The 21,356-nt window shown below is 39.5% G+C and overlaps 2 protein-coding genes and 1 long non-coding RNA gene across 17 annotated transcripts in view; 2 read left to right on the top strand and 1 right to left on the bottom strand.

Moving 5' to 3' along the window:
• LOC127527858 (uncharacterized) overlaps window positions 1–21,356 on the bottom strand; it is a 687,118-nt gene that overhangs the window by 289,031 nt on the left and 376,731 nt on the right. The window contains exon 5 of one of the 13 annotated variants that reach the window (XR_007935002.1): window positions 8,029–8,083. The exons of 10 other annotated variants lie outside the window; for them this stretch is intronic. This is a non-coding gene — a long non-coding RNA (uncharacterized LOC127527858). Of the gene's footprint in view, window positions 1–8,028; window positions 8,084–8,554; window positions 8,692–21,356 lie in introns of those variants that run through there. 2 more of the 13 variants (XR_007935009.1, XR_007935005.1) reach the window with 2 other exon arrangements.
• Window positions 1–21,356, top strand: part of LOC114644514 (tripartite motif-containing protein 16-like) — a 428,510-nt gene that overhangs the window by 30,540 nt on the left and 376,614 nt on the right. The window lies entirely within an intron of this gene.
• LOC114643665 (tripartite motif-containing protein 16-like) overlaps window positions 1–21,356 on the top strand; it is a 484,979-nt gene that overhangs the window by 272,707 nt on the left and 190,916 nt on the right. The window lies entirely within an intron of this gene.

Here is a 21,356-nt window from a genome sequence, read left to right as displayed (position 1 = left end):
TCAAAATTTGTACTAACCCCTACTCTCTCTTCTGTTTCCTTTTCCGGTGTCCTATCGGTGGTGGCTTGTGCCACCACCATCTACCCAAAGCACCATGATGTTCCAACAATGATGGATGGATTAAAAGCCAGAAGTCTGTATGACCATCAGCATCAAGTGACTCCGTGAAAAACCCGAACTACAAAGAGGACTATTTCATTTATGTTAGGTAGAATGCCCAAAGGGGACTGGGTGGTCTCGTGGCCTGGAACCCCTACAGATTTTATTTTTTTCTCCAGCCTTCTGGAGTTTTTTTTTTGTTTTTTCTGTCCACCCTGGCCATCGGACCTTACTCCTTTTTATGTTAACTAAGGTTGTCTTATTTTAATTTCTTATTTGTCTTTTATTCTTCTTTTCTTCATTATGTAAAGCACTTTGAGCTACTTTTTGTATGAAAATGTGCTATATAAATAAATGTTGTTGTTGTTGTTGTTGTTGATATGTATGTTTGGAAAATTAAACACTGATATATTTAAATTGACAACTATATGTATGATTAAATGGAAAATTGTTAAGGTTTTAATATGAAGAAAACGTTATTAAATAACGTTTCCCGATTGACTTCCGTCTAGGGGGCGCTCCAACGGTAAATTGCAGCCCTGAAGTCGTCCTCCGAAGCACTATCCTCTGCAGAACCTTACTGGAAGTGCCGGTTAACAACGCGTTTTCAAGTTACAAAGATCCCTGTATTTCTTTCTTATAAAATACAGAAAACCCGCCGATAAAAATGTTTTTAGGGAATATATATGTCAAATTAAAATAGACGTAAGCACACTTGTTTGCTAAAAAGCGAATAAAAATCGTTACAAATCAGTTTTCAAACGCTCACGTTGTTTACATAGGAAACCTCATTAGAAAACAAAAATATCAATAACTTAAAAAATATAAAACGAAATTTAATGCCGTTTGTAAGACTGAAACATACCGATATTCTGAATAAACTGTGAAAAAATCAAAGCAATCGGTGAAGTGGATCACGAGATTTTAATATGTTATTTAAACACCTCTAAGCAAGTGCACTGTGGGTGGCATGTCGATCAGAAGGCTCAGACCTGGCAGGGCATTTTATGGAGCAACGCAATCGGCAAATTTAAAGGTTGTTGACTTCTTAGATAATTATGTGTCAGTTAATAATCGCATGTCTTCACCCAGATAACTGCATTTTTTAAACTATTTTTCATGTTTTATGACCAAGACAACAGGTAAAGAACTTTTGTACCTTCAGCACTACAAAATGGCAAATAAAATTAGAAAAATAAAAAATTCTGGAAAAAAATGGTTATAAAGTCAAAGAGCAGATTAACATAAATGCAAACAACGCAACTCCTACTCTGAAAAACAAATGTAGTAATTTTTATGTGGAAAAAGAGAGACGGTTGCAAAATAGCCCTACCATGGATAGATAGCCTTCCTCTTGTGTTAGGGTCAGCACCGACCCGTTTGACTTTTTAAATGTATAAAACTACTACCTAATTTTGTTTATTGCATCAAGGCTTTTTGACTTTGTCAGGAATCTGTATTTAATTAAAATAAAACAAAAAAAACAATTGTACTAAATTATAAAATGCTCTGGTGAAAATGATTCCCTTTCTGTTGGTAGGGTCAGTTTTGACCCAGTTATAATTTAAGGTTATAAAACAATAGTTAGGGTCAAAACCAAAATCCTAAACACACTTTGCGGGTCTTCTCTCTTTGCCTGTGTGTCTCCTTACCTGAACAAACAAAACAAACAAACAAAGACAGACCTGTTCAGACATGGAAGGCTTGCATAAGACAAATTTAGTTTAGCGTTGTTGACTTGCAGAGTACATATCTCCTGCTTGCAGCAGTCAAAACTGAGAAGAAGATTTACAGTAAGCCCAGCTCTGGATCATATCTTTTCTGAAAATGAGGCAGAGGACACAGAACAGCACAGTGATACAGATGAGCAGGTTTCCGAGGAGGAAGACATTGTAGAGTATCTACCAGAAGGCACAGACACATCTGATGAGTCTGATGAGGAGGTCACCGATGCTGAAGTTGCACTCACTCCTGCTGAAACGTTCAAATCCAAAAGTGGTAACATCTGTTGGAGCTCAGTACCTCCTGACTTACATGGCAGGGCAGCTGCTGCAAATGTCATCAAAATGACCCCTGGAATCACAAGGTTTGCTGTGACGAGAGTAAGTGACATCAAGACATGTTTTGATCTGTTTATGCCATTGTCACTAAAGAAAGTCATGATTGCTATGACAAACCTTGAAGGAAAAAATGTTCATGGCAACATGTGGAATGACATTGATGAGGAATACCTGGATGCTTAAATTGGTGTTCTTCTTCTTGCTGGTGTTTACAAATCCAGCAATGAGGCCACTGATCGTCTCTGGGATGCATCGACAGGCAGAAATATTTTCCGGGCAACAATGTCACTTCAGTCATTTCGAATGATATCAAGAGTCCTTAGATTTGACAACAGAGAAACTAGAGAAAAATCTGACAAACTTGCTCCCATCAGGGATGTCTGGGAAAGGTGGGTGCAGCTCCTTCCACTGATGTCCAACCCAGGGCCAGAGGTAACAGTAGATGAACGTTTTGTCCCTTTCCGTGGAAAATGCCCTTTCCGGCAGTACATGCCTAGTAAGCCAGGGAAATACGGCATAAAAATTTGGGCAGCCTGTGATGCAAAAACCAGCTATGCATGGAATCTGCAGATTTACACAGGCAAACATGCAAGTGGCATTCCTGAGAAAAATCAAGGAAAACGTGTAGTCCTCGATATGACTACTGGACTGTGGGGTCACAATTTCTTTACCAGCTATGACCTTGGAAAAGAACTTCTCAGGTGGAAGCTTACCATGGTGGGCACAGTAAAAAAAAATAAACCTGAGCTGCCTGCTGAAGTTTTGCAGGTGAAGAACAGGACTCCACTTTCTTCAAAATTTGCTTTTACAGACACCACCACGGTTGTTTCATATTGTCCAAAAAAACATCGGAGTGTGATACTTATGTCCACTTTTCACAAAGACGCAGCTTTGTCATCAGCAAGTGACAAAAAGCCCATAATTATCTTGGACTATAATAAAAACAAAGGTGGAGTGGACAACCTGGACAAGCTGACTGCCACCTACACTTGCCAGAGAATGACCAGGAGATGGCCAATGGTTGTGTTTTATAACATTCTAGATGTGTCTGCATACAATGCATTTGTGTTGTGGACCCACATTCACCTAGGGTGGAACTAAACCAGAAAAAACAAGCGGAGAATGTTTCTTGAGGAGTTAGGAAGTTCCCTTGTCAAGGCACACATTGAGCGAAGGGAACGGGTGCCCCGGGACTCAGCCACTGCAGCCTTGGTCAGACAGCTGTAGAGCTCACGTAGCACTCCTTCCACACCATCAGCAACACAAAGAGCATCAGTGCCAGCATCCTCTTCGGCCAGCACTGCCTCAACATCAACCTACACAGCCACAGCCACAACCCCACTGAGGCCACCTGATTCGAAAAGAAAGAGGTGTCAGGTCTGCCCTAGCAATAAAGACAGAAAGACAGACGTACTCTGCTTCTACTGCAGAAAACAGATTGGCAAAGAACACACGAAAAGTGTCACTTTGTCAGACATGTATCTAAATGCACAGGCATGTTCTCGCACACAAAGACGTTTATTGGAACTAGTGCCTCATTTCTATTGGTTTGATTTGCTTGATTGTTCGTTTTTTGTTTGACCTTGCAAATCCACATTTTGAGATTTACTTGTTTAGCTTTCCATTTATATTTTTGAAAATACTTTTTTCCCTTTATCTTTGAAATAAATATATATGGGTCAAATTTGACCCGTAACACCATAGATGTTACTATAGTAATTAATATTATAATAAAAAAAATATATATAACAAATATAATTAAGAGATGTGTTCTAATACACCTCAGTAATAGTCAGGTAACATAACAACCTTTTATTTATTTAAATAATTCTCTTGAGGTTCATTTAATCATTTTTTAAAATTGAAAACGAGAGGTATGTGCTGTTAAAGTAAAAGCTCATGAGGTCACAGCAAAAATATTAAAAACATTCTTTTAATGGACAAGGAAGCGTAACAAAGTAACCAAGAGGTAAGGAAAAAAATTGGATGATAAATAATTGTTTTGAGGGTAATATGGCTGATTAAAGACACGGGTCAAAACCGACCCGTTAACATAAGAGATAGGAACAGAAAGCTAACATAAGAGGAAGGTTAAAAATGAAGCACAACTGTATGTGAAATAAGTTAAAGCTGACAAAAGTCCTCGTCATCCTCCATTCTTTACTCCACAGAGCAGACACTTTGCTTTGAGTTCTCGACTTCACAAAATTTAAAACATTAAAAAAAATGAAATGGCAGAGAAAATTATTGGGGGTCCTTAGAAGTTCAAAGACCTCACTGGACTGTGGTGACATCTCAAGCTGACTGATTCCTCTAATGAGTGTCACCGGGGTCTTCAGTCACTTAGTCAAGTCCTCACTCTGCTGTGTTGTGTCCTTGTGTGCCTCACATTGAACAAGTACAAGTGAAGAGGAGGAGATGAAGAAGGTCACAGCCAAGGGTGGTCAAGGTGAAGACTACAAGACCACCACCACAGAGCTTCATGTTCCATTGAGCACAGCTGCTAATATCGTCAAGATGTTTTGGGGTCCAAGGAACTGTAGACCACCTCCCTGATGAGACCACCAGAGTAAAGCTGACCTCCGACTGAACAGAAGGAGACTTTAAATGGAGGAGAAAATGCAGTGTGGTGTGGTGGTGAAGAGTTTGGAGTTCAAACCCTGAGGTTGTGGGTTCAAATCCCACTACTGACACCACTGTGTGACCTCAGCAAGTCACTTCACTTGCCTGGGCTCTGATTGGACAACGAAAAGAAAAGGAAACAATGGAATCTGAGATGATGGGAGTCACCTTGGATAAGAATGACAGTCAAATAATAAAAAGAGATGACAGGAAACACAGAAAAGAAAGAAAGAGAGAGACAATGACAGATGGGAAAGGCACTATATGATAGATAGATAGATAGATAGATAGATAGATAGATAGATAGATAGATAGATAGATAGATAGATAGATAGATAGATAGATAGATAGATAGATAGATAGATAGATAGATAGATAGATAGATAGATAGATTATAAATAGTAAATTCTGATTGCAGCTTTTATACAAATAATTGCTGTGGTTGTGAAGTGTGACAGTGGATTGATTTTAAATTTAAGAGGTGGACTGTGACAATAAAACATGTCATTTAATAAAGCCAGCGGTCAGTGTGGACAGTCCATTAGACCTTTGACCTCAGTGGTGACCTTATGTTGTTTCTTATCATTTCTGACGACTCAGATGACTTTCAGATGACTGACTTGCCTGCCTTTCTCTTTGTTGTCTGTTGTTATTTTTGTTTTTTACGTTGTCTAAATTCCATTACTTACCACTAACACTATTTTCTTGTCCCATTTCACTTCATTTCCTTTTTCTTTTCAGTCTCTTAGCTTTGAGCACACACACACAGTCTGGCCACATTGCTAATTCACTGTCACCCGTCACCATTTCACCACCGTGACACTTTTTATTTTTTTCCCCCTTTTTATCCCCACCTTTAATTCTATTTTTCAGGTCTTTACCTTTTTTAAGGCCATTTGTTTCCTTGTCCTTCTTTATTCCTCCTTTCTTCCACTCCTTCCTTTTCACATTTCTGTACAATTTCTGTATTGTTATTTTCCTGTTATGAATCCCCAGTTCATTCCTCCACCACCACATATTTTCTTTTATTATTTTGATCATTTTCCATTCCCTTATTGTCATTTTTACATTTAACTCCTTCCCTACTAACCATACAACACTCCTTCTTTTGTCATCCCCTCTTTTCCTGTCCTCCCTTTCCATTCCTTTAACCCCTCATTCCACACATCTTGTGTCTTTTTGCAGTTCCTAAACACATGCTCTGGTGTTTCCACCTCTCAGCAGTTCTCCCTCAGACATATTGAACTTTTCGTGACTCTCCTTTTGTACATGGCCGCCTGCGTCGGTAGGATTTCATGTAATGTCACCCACCGGAGGTCTTTTTGTTTATTCGTTAATTCTTTGTCTCATTTTGCTGCCACACTTTTCTTGCTTGCTCTTCAGTGAGCTTTTGGATTTTTAGTACCGTTTCGTCTTTTCCTTTATATTTTTTTAGGTCTTTTTTCTTTTCCAAAATTTTGGGATCTCCTTCCTCCCATGAATATCTTTTAACAAATGTTACTATTGTTTTATAATTTTTTGGCATATTAAAAGCAATGGGTCTGCTATTTGTCATTTTTAATAATTTTGCTTTTCTCAATTCTGTGCCTAGCAGATATCTCATCATGTCCGCTAATTTCCCCGTTTTATTTAACGCCATATTAACAACAGTTGCTGTGTGTCTTAAAGCCAACTCCCTTTCTATATTCAGATCCTCTTTCCCTCCATTTTCTCTCCTTTTCATTATCTTCCTCTTTGCCAATTTTTCACATTTTGACCCCCATAGAAACACAAAACATGTTCTTATAATTCTTCTTAATATTTTCTTTGGTGTATAAACCATTTGCTAAGTATGATAGTTTTGGATTATAACTGCCTTCATCACCAATATCTTCCCTTCCATTCACAAGTTCCTTATCCTCCAAACTCTGTTTGTTTGTTGATCTTTTTTCCATTTCTTTCCACTCCATCCTCTCCGTACTCTCGTCTCCAAATCTTATCCCTAATACTTTCACCACATTTCATAACCTTATTCTTCCTTGTGGTTTTTCTTTCCATTTCCCCCAAAGGACGCATTCCCTCTTATTGAGGTGTAAAGTTGAACCTGACCCCCTCCATAAACACTTGTGTATGTTCTGTTACTTTATTTCTACTCCATGTATCTCTGACTATTATTGTTATGTCATCCATATATGGAAACACTTTTATTTGTTGTCCCCCCTTCCTGGTACTTCAACTCCTCTTATATTTGTGTCCCTCCTAATTTTATTTAATAAGGGCTCTATACACAGAATAAACAGCACTGCTGACAATGGACACCCTTGTCTTACTCCACATTTCTCCTGTATCTCCTCTGTTAGTTTGTTATTTACTTTTATCTCACTTCGTATATCTTTATCGACTACTTTTATCCAGTCCAGAAAACCTTCATGAACTCCCGTTTTTTGGAGTATCTTCCACATATATTTATGTGCAATTCTATCAAATGCTTTCTCCAAATCTAAATGTAATATTGCGACATGCAGGTTTCTCTCTCTCCTGACATTAATACAGTCTCTTAAGACACACCGGTTATCTGCTGCACTTCTCCGCTGTACCACACATGTCTGCTCTTCTTTTATTACATTCTCAATATTTGTTTTCAATCTATTTGTCTAAACTCTTGTCAATATCTTCTTGTCTGTTGTTGTCTTTTTATGATTTAATTTGTAATCCCCACAGATTCTGTCCAATCAGATGAGCTCTTTACTATTAGTGTCTGGTCAGCGCAGCTCCTGATAGGCTCTTGTTAATTGTCTGTGTTGTGCTCCGCCCCCAGTCCCGTTACACACTCCCAGATTTCTTCACTCGTTTTCTTTTCTCTCCTTTCAGACTTCTATCCCCTCACACTGGACATCAACATGGCAAGCAGAGACCTCCGTCTGTCTGTAGGGAACAAGAAGGTGACATGTGAGGTGACAGAGACTGAATACCCTGATCATCCTGACAGATTTGACCGCTGCGCCCAAGTTCTGTGCAGAGAGGCTCTGACTGGGACTCGCTGTTACTGGGAGGTGGAGTGCAGTGGAGTCTTCATGAGGATTGGAGTCGCATATAAAGGACTGAGCAGGAAAGGAGGGAGAGTGGAGTGCGGCCTTGGATACAATGACAAGTCCTGGAGTTTGCTGTGGTCTCATTCCCAGTACTCTGTGTCACAATAACCAGCAGACTGTAATCAGCGCCCCCTACAGCCCCAGAATAGGTGTGTATCTGGACTGGTCTGCTGGCTCTTTGTCATTTTATAGCGTCTCACACACAATGACCCTCCTGCACAGGTTCAACACCTCCTTCACTGAGCCCCTCTATCCAGGGTTTAGGTTTTGTCTTCACTCCAGTATAACAGTCAGCCATCTGACACCATGTGACCACTGACCAGTACCATCCACCGGTCACTTGATGTCCCCACAAACTCAGGAGTCTTTGTGTTTGCAGTTTGGGGTCAAAATTAATTTTACACAATAGGTTGGGGGGCAGCACCTCTGTGAGTGAATTTGTGGATGAGAATGAGGGGCGAGTGCGGCTGTCAGGGTCTTTATTATTATTGGGTCTGAGTATCCAATCAGGTGTGTGTGTCATAGTGAGGGGCGGTGACACCTCAGACCTACAAATACCAGTCTGACCAGTAGGGGTCACTGATGATTCACAGCCACATGTCCTTCAGGCTGACACCCCAACTGCTGTGTCCTCTGAGTGTCACTGAATGTCACCTGGTAAGTCAGTCTATATAGCGCCTTTCATTAGTGCTGCTCCAGCAGGACCACATGCCTATCTCAGTATCCAGAGCCTCATTCCAGTGACTATTTAGGAGCACAGAGTGACAGAAGTGACTGGAGTGCTGGCCTCTGAACAGACATTGTCTGCCCCTCGATTAGTTACTCCGGTGGTCTGTCACCTCTGAATGAATTCACTGTGAATGTCTAAAGACGAGGACTCACCACTTAGTCACATGTCGGCCATATTGATGGAGTTTGGTGTTTTACTGAGTCACTTGGTGTCACGTTAGACATTAAACTGCATCTTCTCCTTGTTGTTCCCAATGTCACCCAACCTCAAGGAGACGAGTCAGCTGACTGACTTCACCGTCACTGTCAGTGTTCAAAGTGACAATCAGATGTGACACTTGGGGACACTTTTATCTTTCCACTGACACACAAATTCCCAGGATTAATTTACAATTCCCTCAGGACCCCTCAATGAGCGGCGTGTCACCTGACATCAGTCTGTGTGAAGAAGCCAATGAAGGCCCAGGTTGACAGCCCCCCCACTGTGTATTACAGGCCTTACCAGCAAGTGGCGACTATGACTTCTAAATCTGTCATCTTCATGGAGCCTGAGGGGTTAAAATGAAGAGGAGAAGGTGAATAAAGAGTGAGGGGTGAGGATGATAGAGAAGAGTGTCAGGGTGATGAAGGGTGAGATGAGTGACCTGAGACAGAGTGAGTCAGACGAGTGTGTCACTTGTGTGTATGTGAGTTTTGTTCCTCCCTCCTGATTTTCTCCTCTTTGACTCGTCACACGCTGATGGCCGTCCTGTGATCACAGATTGTATTCCTCGTTGATCAAATCCGTATCTCGATGTGTGACTGACATCTGATTCTTTAAGCACTCGCTCATCAGACAGGTTGTCACCCGATGAGCTCTTCACTGCTGACCTAAGCCCTGCTGCCCTCTTCTCTCTCCTGTCACCTCGGCCATTGCTTCAGTCCCTGCTGTGTGACTTCATAAAGGCACTGGTCTGTCTGGTCACTCAGGTTCTCATCACAGCTGCACACTGGCAGTCGTTCAAACTCTACTGGCTGACAGTCATGTTGTCCTGTCGTCTGATGTTTGTGTTGGTTGAGGTCATCTCCTGCTGACATGGGAGGCTTTTAGAGCTCAGGATTAATGAAATGGAAATGTCAGTCAGCAGTGTGGGCAGGTGGGCAGGTGGGCAGGTGGGCACATTCAGGGCAACATGTCATTTAAAAGTCGATGAGCACACTGGACACATCGCCAGTCACTGATAATCGACTCCACGTCAGCTCCTGTGGCCCTCATCACATGCTGTCAACTCAGACGCTGGTCATGTGACTTGCACCTTAGTGACATTCCTGTGACTTTCAGGGCTGTGACATCAGCTGATTCTTCTGGAGCCAAACTGCTCCCTCTTGTGGCCTCTCTGCATATTAAACACACGAGAAGTTAGGATGTGAAGTGTTTTGTGAGATCTCCAAAATATTCAGAATATTGACAACACCTTGAAGGACAGTGTGGTTTAATAATAATTAATGTGTAAAAGAATACTTATTTTAGATTAATCTTTAGTTATTTATGATTAGGTGTTACATTCACAGAGATAAATGGCCTGTTAATGCTTCACAGTTTGTAAAATTTAAAATACTTATTAATCTAAAAAGATCAAAACACACAGAAAAAAAAATATGGACGACTCTTATTTGTCAAATCTGTTCATTTGGTAATTTTTGAGTTTTAAATTCCTCTGATCATGTCTCATATTTTGAATGTTCTGACGATATTAAGACTTCTTGTTTATGATTAATCCTCTTTAATAAAAGGACAAGTGTCTGTGTGTCTGTCTGTGTATCTGTCCAGTCACTTTGTCTCTGTCTTTCCAACAGGTGGCGCCTCACAAACATTAGCTCTGCTTTTATGACTCCCATGCTAATCAACATCATCCAGTTACAGAGCCGCAGCACCAGACGTCACCACTGATATCAGCCAGCAGTTTAATGACAGAATGTGTGTTAGTGTGAGTGTGATTAGTGGGCACCATACCAGCCTGTAAACCTGCCAGCTGGCACACAACTGCTGGTCCTGACCTGTGACAGTTTGTTGTGCTTCAGCTCTGCAAACAGAATGGCAAATAACAGAGACATAAGCATTGGATTTGTCACTCCAACAGATGGCACATCACAAACATTTATATTAATGCACTGTACTACTACAAATATTTGTGATACACCATCTGTTGGAATGATAATTGCAATTGATTTTATTACTACATGCATTTCAAAATACATTCCCACAGATGGTGCACTGCAAACATTAAAACTGAGATCTACGTTGATTACTTTGAATTCAACCCATCTTAGACATGTAGCACTGTCTAGTTTTATAATAAAGAGCAAAAAGTTATAAAAATATATACAGTATATATAATTTTAAAGAATATGGAGAATGCAGCAACAAATATTGTGATGCCATATGAATGTTTTATTCTTCCATTTGTAGCAATGAAGCTAATTGTTGAGGCAGATGAGCGTTGCTCCCCAGTCTGAGTGTTTGTGTCCTGCTGTGTGTGTTTGTCCCCGTGTTTGTCCATGTGACACATTAAAGTCTGCTGTGATGAGGTGAGTGGTCCCTGTGACTCCAGTCTGACCCCACACTTTCAATATCAGCTGCTAATAAATCCTGACATTAAACTTTAATAGGTACACTTCTTAAACACTTTCAGTTTTATCCCACCATAATATTCAAGTGATGGCTACTTGCATTCTGTACGCACTGCTGATATTATATGAGGAGTCAAAGCTGCTGTAGTTCTGCTCAGATGTGGATTAGCAATAAGAAGAGACGGCTACTTCAGTCACCTCTCGAAGGGCAGCAGCTGATATTCAGACTTGCTTCAATCGACACCAAGTGTGCATCTCTGCAGCCCGGAGCCTCCACCCTGGAGCTCCAAGGAGGTGGCGTTGACTCCACTGGGCACCAACTGGGAGGAACTTGGAGTTCAAAACAGTAAAGTATCTATCTATCTATCTATCTATCTATCTATCTATCTATCTATCTATCTATCTATCTATCTATCTATCTATCTATCTATCTATCTATCTAAAGAGGTTTGCAATTCTCCACTATGACAACTAGAGGGGGGTGTGTCGTCATATTAGTCAAACTTAGTCGTAATAATGAAGTAGCAAGTCATATAATTATGAGATGATAAGTCATAATAATATAATAATAACGATCAAGTGCCAGTGACCTGCTATTACTATTAACAGACTTGCATTTAATTTTGTTCTGCTTCTTTAGCAACGTGAGACTCGCAGTCAGATTAACTGGATTCAATTAACAAATTTTGGGGTTTGTGTTAAGTAGTGAGAAGTCAAGTAAAATGACACCTTTTATTCGGCTAACTAAAGAAATTACAATATGCAAGCTTTCGAGGCATTTCATTCCCCTTCTTCAGGCAAGATGTAATAAAAAAAAATTGATCGCAGAAATTTTAACGTGACATCGGCGATTATTCAGCAGCTGAAGTTCTTACAGATTTGTGCCACTCGTCCAGCTCAAGTTCTCCTTCTTCCTCAGCCGACCTTCTCTTCCCAAGCCATCCCATAATAGTCACAGACACTTCTTGAGCATGCGACACAAGAAAAGTGAGACGAAGATCAGAGAATCTGCGCAGACCCCGACGAGTTCATGTCGTTGTGCTCACTGCCGCCTCCTGCTGTGCAGGTTTGACAGTCTGACAGCTGAGCAATGAAGCGCCTACTTGTGGCGGAGCTCCTCGTGGCCAGTCGGCCGGCTGAACCTGACACCCCTCGAGCGGCTCTCTTGTGTCCGCCTCGCCTGCGTTTACATGGCAGTGGTGCGCTGCTCCCATCTCGTGGCTAAGTCCAGTACTGCAAGTGAATTTAAATAAATTGGAGACGCAGGAAAGGCCGCATGTCGTCTCGAGTAGTCTGACATCATGAGTGTCATTAATAAAATGAGTAAATGAAAGACGCTTCATAACCTGCCTTGCTCCTTGTGTTGGCTGGGATTGGCTCCAGCAGACCCCCGTGACCCTGTGTTCGGATATAGCGGGTTGTTGAATGACTGACTGACTGAAGACACTACAAACAATAAGGATTAAGTGGTAAACATGCAAACAGGCAAGGCAGGAACAGAACAACAAATAAGAATGAGACTAAAGCAATAATGTCAGCAAGAAAGCAGCTCTAATTCACATCAGGAGATGTTATCGGCTTTATTCAGGTTTAAAACATCATTTTGAATTTTTCAGTTTGATTTTAAACTTTCTGACTTGTTAATGTCAGACCTCAAGAAATTCTTTACACAGAGAATGATGTGAAGTGCAATTTAAATACAAGAACAGAGATCATGCACTTTACTAAAAGGACAAGTGTCTGTCTGTGTCTGTCCAGCTGCTATGTCTCTGTCATTCCAACAGATGGCACAAATGGGGCATCACAAATATTTGTAGTATTCAAATGATGCACCATCTGTTGGAATGAATAATGCAATGTATTTTATTGCTACAAATGTCTGTAGTGACAAAAGACATTATATAATAAATATCAAATATGAACTGAGCTAACCTGACAAAGAGTGCAGCAGAAGAACAGGAGTTTGTGGACGTAACCAGCGGCTGATTTCTGGTTTTTAAACCACCAATGAGGAGCGATTGTCACAATGTGAAGGTCTATAATAATCAGGGTGGAGGTGAGGACTGTTGGAATGCAGCAGCGCTGCGCTGTGCCACCATGCCGCCTCTCAATTTAAGTGTCATATCTCAATATACAGTGGATTGACAAAGTCTTCTGACTCTTTCTACACACTTTATTGAGGATTTAATTTTTTATGGATGAATTTCCCATTTTTGCCCATTGAATCAACATTTAATAACTCATCATGATGACATGAAGATGTGTTAATAGAAAGGTTAATAAATGTATTAAAAATCACAAACTGCAGTCTCTCCTTCGTAGACGTATTCAGACCCTTTCGTGTGTCACTCTGAACTGCACTCTGGTCCATTCTGTCACCTTTTGTCATCCTCGTGTCCAGAACTTGAGTGGAGTCCACCACTGAATTGAGTGGCCGTTGTTTTGAAAGTCAGTTGTGTTTCTGTGTCTAGAAGGTCCCAAAAATCACACTGCGTGAGGTCCAAAGAACTCTCTGTAGACCTCCACCAAGATCACATTCTGGTAAGATGGAGATCAGGGCGAGGGGATCATACCATTTCTAACACGACAGAGGCGTGACCACGGGGGGGATGGGGTGGGCACAGCCCCCCCAGGGACAAGCCATGCCCTCCCCACTGCGAAATGCTCTGCCTGTCCAATGAAAACTCCGGAGAAGAATAACATTTGATTTTCAAAACTGAGTTGCTTTCCAATTGTCCCGTTTGAATTTGGTGCGTATCCGTCAGTGTCTCCTCCACTAGACAGGCACCATGCTGCTCACAGTTCATTTTACAGCACGTTTTGAACCCGTTGACCACATTCTTTAATTAAAACAGCGTATACGTTCCATTCTTCTTTTATTTTCTGGTTGGTAACACCAAAGGCTATGCATAGGTGGCTTATTAAAAAGCAGACATCTTCAACCTCTGTCCCTCCACAAGCTGCTGGCTCCACGGTTGAGCCCAGCACCGCTGCTACTAACACTGAGCACAGCGCACCCACGTCGGGAACTGAAACTCCAAAAGATGTACAGGGTGCACACAAAGTCTGTATAACCCTATCTTTAGCAGCATTTACAGGAATATCCATGACAATTTGGTTCCTGTGGACATCAGCCCAAGTCTTCCTGGTATTTCGAGGTGTGTTTCCGACATCCCATCTGGTGCTGCCACCTGCTGCCGCTCAAGAAATCACAACAACGTGGCGGTTGTCCCAAGACGAAACGATGGGTGACACAAGTCAGGAAGCTTGTGATCTGATGCTGCACCAATTTCCAACACATGCTGAGAAGGAAAAGGTTATGTTCTCTGACGAGTGCATGATTTATTGCAGCTCCCACAATTGAAATGTGCTTTTTCTGGGGAAAAGATAATCCACATTTCTTTGAAGAAATTGAGCAGAGCCCACCACACGTGATGACCTGGGCCGGAATGACAGCACAGCATTTGTTTGGCCCTTATGTTTTTGATGGTTCTGTTAACCAAATCAGTTATCTGGAAATGCTGAATGGCTGGCTCATCCCGCAACTGAGAAACCAGGGCGTCCTTGACAGTGTTTGGTTTCAACAAGACGGGACACATGCCCATTTCGCAATCACCGTGCGCGATCGACTGAAAGATGTTTTTGGGAATTGTTGGATTGGACGAGGATCAAACAACAATCCTGCTCCTCTTCAGTGGCCTCCGAGAAGCCCTGATCTCACATCTCCAGATAATGCACTCTGGGGTTTATCAAAGAAGACGTGTGGAAGCACCGTTATTCATCGAACGATGAACTGAAACATGCGGTTTGTGCAGCGTTCCAGAAAGTCACCCACCAAATGTTGCAGAACATGAGCAGGAGAACCTGGCAGCGCATTCCGCTATGCAGAGATCATGGAGGGACCCATACAGATGTTCTGGATTCCTAAGAGGTAACCTTTAGCTTTCAAAATCCTCTCAAAGATAGGGGTATACGAACATTGTGTGCACCCTGTAGACAAGCCTACACAATCCTCCATCTCTGTGCCCATGTCGGGTATCCAAACCTCTGTGTTCAACATAATATACAGTCCGGTCTGCCTGACTTAAATATGGATAGCCCATCCCAGCCTACACTGTAAAAAATAAATCTTGCATGTGTGAAAAATAATAATAAAAAATAGCTAACTATACGCAAAATAATCATTACTTTAATTAATAAAAATGGGTTTTACCCTTTTTATTGATCATTTAATTCTAATTCAATAAAAAAAATTATGAATAATGTTAACTTATTATTTTTCTTAAAATGTAAACATTTTTTATAACTTATTCTAAGTAAAAAAAATATTCTGTGAATTGAACACATTTAAGTTAAGTTAAATTTAATGACACGGCACTTCCTCTCACATCGATTTCTTGGTCTTTACAACAACGCATTCAGCTGTAACGCTTATCCATAATTAGAGTTATTTTACTACGAATGTGTAAGTATAAAGTATATTAATTCCGTAATGAATTACTAGTATTTCATTTCGTATAGTTACAGATGTAAGCATTTGTTATTTTCACGAAACCTTTCCCTTCATGTGGGAAACATGGCGGGCAAGGTAGCGTCTTTCTAACAACCTACCTCGTTGGTTTGCTTTAAAAAGCAGGCACATTACATATGTTCATATTTTTTTTTTAATTGTTTAAAATTTTATTTTACACAGAAAAAGAAAATGACACTTTGAGATAAGTTTGAGAACGCTATGGCGTTTGTCCTAAACTACGACCTGTAAACAACATAAAAAGACGTTTGCCTAACCGTCACGGTATTATTTGACTTCTTATTTAATTAATGTTCTACATAGGTAATGTATTTACTGGTTAATTTTTAATACTGTGATTTATTTAGCGATGTTTGATTTCCTACGTCCTATTTTATTTCAGGATTTTCGCTATCGCATACTGAGAAGTAGTGGAAAAGGCGGCCATTGATTTAAGCGAATATGTTGGCGTAAATGCAGGACGTGCTTGAAGAGCGCCATCTGACTCAGGATTTCGCTCTCTGTTTCCTTCCCGTTTAGCACTCATTCCTGGGACGTTATTTGATTGAGATATACTTTTTGAAGAAAGTTTAAAAAAAGAAAAGAAAATTAACATTGACATTTGAATGTCAATAATTCAGTAAAAATTATCCTCAGACATTTGATTTAATTTTCCTTTGAAAATACAACTCCGTTGTTGTGACTATCTGTGTATGTTCAAATAAATAAAGATATATGGAATTTTAGCATGTATTTGTTATATAGTCATTACTGTCCAGCGTTGCATTATTACTCTTTTTTTTAGTAATGTAATTCAAATGAAAATCGGAGTAAAATAAACCATTTTTGCCACTTCTTATATTTAATCAAACTCATTTCTTTTAGGTAAATTTGAGTAAATTAATAAATTAAGTTTACTCAATAGTGCAGTATATTAAATCTACTCAAAAATATTGCTTGTAATTTGTTGCCTTATTTTTTTTAAGTACTTTTAACGCGTTATTTTTTACAGTGTATTTTAATTAATTATCCCAAGCGCGCATTCGGAAAGACACTCAGATGTTTTAGTGCAAGCTGCTATTAGTCTCGACCATGGCTTGAATATTCTGTTGTCCGTGATGCCAGCTTTTGCTTTGCCTGTCACAAATTTAGTGTTTCCAATTCGGACCGCGAGGACATATTCACCAAACACGGCTACACTAATTGGAAAAAAGCTCTAGAAAAAGACGGTGGCGTCTTCCACAAACACGCGTCTAGTATCCCGCACGTCAGAGCCATGTCTGCATCACAGCACTCATCATTGGTGTGTCTACAGCTGCATGTGAAGCTCTTTCTCTACTATGAACCGCATTCTCACTCCACTCCGCTGAACAATGCTGCATTCAAGGAAGAGAAATGTAGTCATTCTGGCACATGAGAAAAACATCTCAGAACATCTAGACATGAATGAATTTATTTCAGAATTTGCCAAGAGTAACCGCAGGCTGGTCCTGTAGATAATATAAAGGTTAAACACTGGAAACTGATGTCCTACAGCCTCCCTAATGACTACCATGAGCCACGTTTCTGCTCTTGCTCTCATATGTTGTCTACATTTGACTTTATTGATATTTACCTTGTAGATGTAGTTCTATATTTGTTCACAAAAAATCATAATACAAGTTCCATTGCTTCTGTTAATTTTATTGAACAATAGGTTATGATTTATGCTACTATTTTTGCTTTTATATGTTATATAAAACTATGTTGTTATTATTATTTGAACCCCCTACAAAAATGGGGATGGATGGATATTTTTTGCCCCCCCCCCAGACAAGCCAAATGCCCACCCACACATGATGTTTTGGTCACACCTCTGACTTATGAGTGTCCTCAAGAGCACAGTGGCTTCAGAAATGGAGACACAGAAGTCATTTAGGGCCACCAGGACTCTTCTTAGAGTTGGCTGTCCAGCTGGGAGTCTGCATACTGGGACACCAGCTCATTCCACTATGATAACTGGCTGTCAACAAGATGGAGATACTGTGGAAACTAGAAGGTGAGCAGAAGTATCACAAGGGTGTCATGTCACTCATGATCTCCTGACATTGGTACTTGTGAGATGTGACATTCTCAAAGCAACAAAGTCCTGCAACTGAAGTCCCGAATTGAGACAAAGTCTCATAGTGTGACACTGGCTTACGGCAGCATTTGAAGTGGCTGACAAAATGCAGAAAACTCACAATATGTTGGAAATTAGAAAGGTGTGCAGAAAAGTCACAAGAGAGTCATGTCATCAGTAAGACCCTGACATTCCGAGATGTGTAATCTGAGATCTTCAAGGCAACGAGATCCACCAACTGTAGTTGTCAAGTGTGACATCCCATCCAAATAAAAGTCATATAGTGTGACGCTGACCAAATGGTCATTTAAAGTGACTGCTAGTTGTAAGATCAGACGCCTTTAAGGAAATGAGACCCAGTAGGTGTAACTGTTAAGTGTGACATGCTCTTTGAGTTGACGTCGGCAGTGTAATGACAGAATCAGACAGCATAGTAATTGGTTTCACAATACAATGAGTCTCAAATGCTTAGAAAATTAGAAATTGGGCAAAAAAGTCATAAGGGAGTCATAGAATTCATTAGTCATTAGACGCCCAGCAGTTAAAGTCATCAAAATTGGGTAGAATGACATTAGAATTAACACAGGACATTAAGTAGATGTCAACATACAGTGAACTTGTGATAATTCAGAAATTTAAAGCTGCTGAGAATTTGTGATGGAATCGTGCAAACCGTAATCCTATGTGAAACCTAGTCGTGTAATCTGACCTCCTCACAGAGACCAAACACAGCAAGTCCAGTTTTTGTCAGACATGTCCATATTCTAAAATATCTTAGATTATATCTATTTAGTTAGCATGTCCGCACTGTTCATTTTCAATATATGTGGTATATATTCCTGTCCAGGGGTTTCTTGTCAAAAGGTTAACATAAAACAGATCCAAAATATCCGTATTGAAACAGCAACATTTGTTATTAAGTGTATAGGTTCGTCTTGCATTCTAATTCTTAAAGCTGTGTCAAACTATTGTTAATTTCAATGCAAAATGCAGCCAATCATTTTGCTTATAACTAAATTAAATAAATCTTATAAACAGAACCCAGTGCTTGAAAATACTTAACACTAATGGAAATCATTAAAGGCTACTTCTGTGCTTTATTCAGTTTTAATATTTAATATTTTTAATATATTTTATTTAAAAATTAACTCTTTAAGACATATTCAGACTATTCCAGACTGCACATGTCAAAAATGCTTATTATTTATTTCAAAAGGTTTCTTTTCATGCTGGTTTTGTCCCCATATCAATGTTTTTTATACATCACGGCAGTTTTTCAAATTGTAATAACTCCTTTATAACTCCACTTTTTCATGTGATCATTTACTTCATAATTAACTTTTATTTATTTAATTATTTTGGCACAAATGTCCTTACCATCAAGACTACCAGTCTAGTTAATATTCTAAACTCCAATATTTAATGTTCTTCCTGAATCAGGAGGAACACAAGCCTCACTTTTAGTGCCAGATAAGATTCTAACAATAACAGGCTAATGTTAATTATCATCATACTCTCAGATGTTAAATAATATTTTCCCCAACTCTTTGCAACCCCATGGAACTGATATTAGCTGATAATATACCGCAGAACACGTAGGTTCTGTTGTAGTGTGCTGTGAGCTTGGGGTGATCCCTTGTTGATCTGGTCTTAATATGTTTTTTAATCTCCTCTGTGACTTAGTATTTGTAAATTTTAGTTTTTACTATCTTATATTTGTGATATGGGCGAGTCAATGTTTCATTTTGGAATAATAATAATGTCTAGCTTAACTCTGCCCCTGACTGTGATCACCGCACAAACCCTGGTCCTTTGACTCGTATTCAAGAAGATTGCAGACACTTGTTGACTCCTGGACTCCCAGTTCAAACTTACATCTCCTTCACCCTGAATGTGAATAAAACAAAGGGGGCTTTATGACAAACAGAGGGGAACAGCAGTTTTCAAGGATAGATGGACTACCTAAAAGAAAGAATAAACCTCACAGTTTTAGTAAAATTTGAATCCTTGTGTTAACACCTATAATAGATATTATGTAACTATTCACTAAAACATTTTCCTTCCTGATTGGCCCAACGTGTCCACAATAAGCCTAATCGTCAGCCCTGTAGTGTAGAGGCTCATATAACATACGATAACCGTTCTTATTTTTCAGGGGCTCATAACTGATGTAAAATGGAAGGCTCTTACCAAGCGTTAACAGAATTTCTAAAACTCTGTATTATACAAAGCACCCTGCGTACCAAAGTGATTATAACCTGTTGATGAAAATGCTAATTTAAATTAAAGCGTGAACAAGATAACTGTTTTCTAATCATCGTATAAAATGTTTAGTAAATAAAGAGAGACTAAATACAATTTATAACAAAAATGGAACATTGATGGACAGCTGAATAACCGAGGGAATCTAATTTAGCTTGAAGTGCCACAGAGTGTTTTACAAATAGCCCCCCAACAACAGTGGTTCTCAAACTGGGGGGCGGACCCCACCTGGGGGGCGCGAAGATGTGAAAAAAAGAAAACAAGAATCGAAAATATGTAAAATACATCTATTGAACCCAAAACAAATTAACTTAAACTACATTCTGATACTAGAAAAACTAAATATAGAGATAAGATAAATGTCGATAAAAGTTAAGAAGGTATAATAAAATATGCAAATAAACTGTAATGAGAATAAAATCTGATTTTTCATGATTAGCATGACAAAGATTTGGTCATTTGAGAAAAAATAACCGTACATTTGTGTTGTGAGCAGAATCTGAATTACTTGGGCTTGCAAAAAAAGATATGTGATAGAAGATATCAGATGTCTCCAGTTCCTACCCAGTTCCTTTAGGGAATTTATACTGGCTATTATCATTTAAAATGAGTACAGTACAGAAATTAAGTTATATGCTATGTTTGGGGTGGATGTGATCAGAAAGGCACTGATGATTCCAAAGATCAGTTAAGAAACCTGTTGGAAAAAATGGGCAGAACTCTTTTTTTTCTTATAATGTTTTAAAATTGGACGTTTACAAAGATGCTTTTAGATGCTTTATTTTCTAAAGATGCTTTATTTTCATGTTAAAGCAACTGGTCATTTTACTTGGCAACTGAATATGTATTTTGTTCACTAATGCTTTAGTGTTTAATTACCTGAATATTTGATAGTTAGTTTAAGCAGAAAGAGTAATTAGCTCTGCTATTTTGTGAGCTATACAAGCGTGCTGAGCTGTTGGCTCCCATTTATGAGGTCACTAGCATGAGCTAAAGCTGCTGATTTTAAAAACGTGATTTTAGTTCAATGAACTTCGGATGTGCAGAAGAGCGCTTCTTACAACCCTTGCCTCTAGTTAAACAAGCACACCACACTGTAGACTCCTGGCTCTAAGAGCAGAAGCGTATGAGCTAGGAATGAATTTTCAGAGACAAGAAATTTAAATGTAATAAAGGTAAAGTTGTCTTGGAGACAGGATGACCATATCATACCTAGATTAGCTTTATAAAATCAGTATAAAAGCTGATCAAAAAGGAATAAAATAAAGATCTTGACTTATGGCTGATACCTC

Source organism: Erpetoichthys calabaricus, chromosome 5, assembly GCF_900747795.2.
Source record: "Erpetoichthys calabaricus chromosome 5, fErpCal1.3, whole genome shotgun sequence".
Taxonomy (NCBI): Eukaryota; Metazoa; Chordata; class Cladistia; order Polypteriformes; family Polypteridae; genus Erpetoichthys; species Erpetoichthys calabaricus.
Note: the sequence above shows the minus strand (reverse complement) of the source record. Positions and strands in the feature narration are given on the sequence as shown.